Source organism: Elephantulus edwardii, unplaced genomic scaffold, assembly GCF_000299155.1.
Source record: "Elephantulus edwardii isolate Elephantulus edwardi_28Jun2011 unplaced genomic scaffold, EleEdw1.0 scaffold00051, whole genome shotgun sequence".
NCBI lineage: Eukaryota > Metazoa > Chordata > Mammalia > Macroscelidea > Macroscelididae > Elephantulus > Elephantulus edwardii.
The window spans coordinates 5,960,758-5,964,176 of record NW_006399801.1 but is presented as its reverse complement, the minus strand read 5'-3'; the positions used below and the strand labels follow the sequence as shown (position 1 = coordinate 5,964,176).

Sequence of the window (3,419 nt, the reverse complement as noted above, 5' to 3'; positions counted from 1 at the left end):
CCTCAGGGCTCCATCATTTCACCACAGTTGTTCCACAGTTTGGCTATCTTGCTCTCTTATGTTGGGCCCACAGCTATTGATGATGTTAAAGACACTGATCAATGGTGAACTGCAATTGAGGCAACTGGAGCTTATGCTCCAAGAGGAGCTAAGAGTGATGAGTGAAACCTCAAAAATTCGTTTCACTGAGCTCAGCTTTGTGCCTGGCCTGGCCCTTTTGGTTCTTCGTTCCATTTCTGTCATGGCTCCCAAAGGCACTTCCAAGCAACAGGCTGAGGAGAATCTGTTCCTGCAGGATTTTAGCAATAACCTTTGGGCCAAATCTTTCTGTGCTGTTCTTTGGCAAAGCTTTTATTGTGTCTGCCATCCCCATCCAGCTATACTGGCGAATATTGCATATGGACTTTGTTCAGTCTGCTGTTCCATATAGCGTGATGACCCTAGTAAGCACTTGCTTGGTAGCCTTTGCATACAATAATACCTACTTTGTTCTCAAGCACAAGATACCTCTGAAGAAAGAAGATGATGACCTGGAAACTTTATGAATTTGATAATTGAAAGATGTCTCAGAAGTAGAAAAAGGAAAGAATCTTATGGAAGAAGAATAAACTTGCTGATTATGAAGCTACAACATTTTCTATCTTTTATGCCATTGGGAAAGGTGTACGCCAGGGATGCATCCTGTCTCCATACCTTTTCAACATGTATGCAGAGCAGATTATCCGAGAGGCTGGGCTCTATGAGGAGAATTGTGGCATCAGGATTGGTGGAAGATCTATTAACAATCTGCGTTATGCAGATGACACAACCCTGCTTGCTGAAACTGAGGAGGATCTCATGCACTTGCTGCGAAGGGTCAAGGACTGCAGCCTTCAGTATAGACTGAGGCTCAATGTCAAGAAGACAAAGATTCTCACCACTGGACCAATTGGCAGCGTCAGGATGGATGGCGAAGAGATTGAGATTGTTCACAGCTTCAGTTTGCTCAGCTCCACAGTCAACACTCTTGGCACCAGCAGTCAGGAAATCAAAAAGTGTATTGCGATGGGAAAGTCTGCTGTTAGGGACCTCTCTAAAGTACTTAGGAGCAACCATGTCTCTCTGGAGACTAAGGTGTGCCTGTTACAGGACATGGTATTTGCAATCGCTTGTTATGCATCATAGAGTTGGACAATGACTAGGGAGGACAGAAGGAGAGTGGATGCTTTTGAGCTGTGGTGCTGGAGAAGAGTACTGAATGTACCATGGACTGCCAGGAAAACAAACAGATTCATCTTGGAGAGGATTAAATGAAGCTACTCCTTGGAGGCAAGGATTCTGGGGCTTCGTCTGACATACTTTGGACATGTTGCCAGGAGGGACGGGTCCTTGGAGAGGGACATCATGCTTGGGAGGGTGGAGGGACAGCGCCGGAGGGGAAGACCCTCTATGAGGTGGATTGATTCGGTGACTGGGGTAATCGGGATGGGTGTGTCAGAGGCAGTGCGGTTGGCGCAGGATAGAGCAGGGTTTAGGGCTGTTGTGCATAGGGTCGCTATGAGTCGCAAAGGACTTGACGGCACATAACAACAACAACAACAAACTTCCTGCTTTTGGTCGTTGTTGCTTCCTTCTCTATTCTAAAGATCTTTAGCCCCACAGTGGACTACATTTTGTCCATCAGTGCTTCATCAGATTTCTTTGCTCTCTTGTCTACTGGCTCCAAGTAGATCATGCCACCCTTAGCTTCAGATGGATGGGTAGCCTGTGGTTTATGGAAAAGTAGCTGGTAGGTGAGGGTGGGAGACATAAAAGATGTTTTTATACTCTGGAATTTGAGTATTTAAGAATCCAACAAAATGCAGTCCAACCTTTGTGTATTGCCTTGAGGGTGGGAAAATCCTTTTATTTAACACATTCCCACATTGGCAGGCCTAAGGCAATGGATAGAAAAGTAAAAAAATCCCATTACCACAGTTATTAATTTATGTGTTGCTATCCTTTCATCTTGAGGTTGGATAGGAATAAGCCAAATCACTCGCTTCATTGTTATGACCACAGCTCTTATCTCATATTTAGATGCCAAAAGTTGCACGAAACACATTATAAATTACTATAATTCATATTGATAGGATTAACTTATAATAATTATAAAAATTTTGGCACCTATTTAGTTGAAAGAGAGGGAGAAGGAAAAATGATCATAGTCTTTTTGTTAACTATTTTTAAACGAAATAAATTGCTAGAAAATGAACTACCCAGCGGGCTCAGGCTCACATCATCAAATGTCTTTCACTCACCACTGGTTTGAAAGGACTTGGGAACCAGGGCAAAGATGATTGGTTTCATGGAATGGCATTGTAACTGGAGACCTCATAATCCAGGGGCACGGATACTGCCTGTCCATCTTCTGGAAGAAGCATAAAATGACTGTTCCACACTTGTATTTTTTCTTCTGATATATGTGTTCTTCTTTTCGCAGCCTGACTTGTATGATCTGATTCTCAAAGTGTTGACCATGCATTAGTTTGGCTTTACAGAAAGAGAAAGTCCTATTCCGTGTTTTCATTTCCTTGACATGAAACCCAACGTGCACTTTCCTTCATTTTTAGTGATAAGTCCTGTCATTATGACAAATTAGAGTTATTAATTTGTCTTTTGAAATAATCACATAGTGCTTTAAAAATACAGATGTGTAGGAAGTATGTTTAAGCAACTTTTGCCTAGATAATTATTTTTTTTTTAAAAAAACAAACAAAACCATGGGTGTATAAAAAAATTCCCACTCATATCAAGCAATTCACCATAATCTAACAAGTAAAATATTGGTATGAAATATAGGTGCAGTTATAAGGCCATATTTTGTATTGGAATAAAACACTCACACACACAACATTGCTGTTCAGTTGGAACTGACTCTTAGATAATCCCCCAAAGAGTTTTCAAGGCTGTACATTGTACTGAAGGAGATTATCTCTCTTTATTTTGCTGAACAAATGGTGAAATAGAATTATTAAAGATGCCTTTGGGTTAATAGTGCTTTCTTAATAGTTAATAGTGCTCTATGACTATGCCACCACATCTTTTCCTTCCCTCATACAATTATCATGGAGAACAAAGGTCCATGGCTCCAGTTTTACTCAACTCAGTACCAGAATGACTTTTTCATAGTTTCTTTCCTGTATGTAGGAGCTCTAGGGGCCTAGTGGTAAGAAGCTGTGCGGCAATCTTGAAGGTTCCCAGTTTGAATCCACAAGCTGCTCTGTGGGAGAAGGATGAGCAATCTTCTTTTTGTTTGATTAACTACATCTGAAAACTCACTGGAGTGTCAGCTATGGGTTGGTTCTGACTCAATGGTGCACCACAACAATAATTTCTGTATATAAGACAGAGAATAGACCTTATAAATCTTAACTCCAGTGAAGACTAATGCGTAACTT

The 3,419-nt window shown here is 41.2% G+C and overlaps 1 pseudogene; it reads left to right on the top strand.

The window, feature by feature from the left end:
* The first annotated feature begins 241 nt into the window (after nucleotides 1–241).
* On the top strand, nucleotides 242–1,709 carry LOC102872409 (annotated as a pseudogene).
* Nucleotides 1,710–3,419: the final 1,710 nt, after the last annotated feature.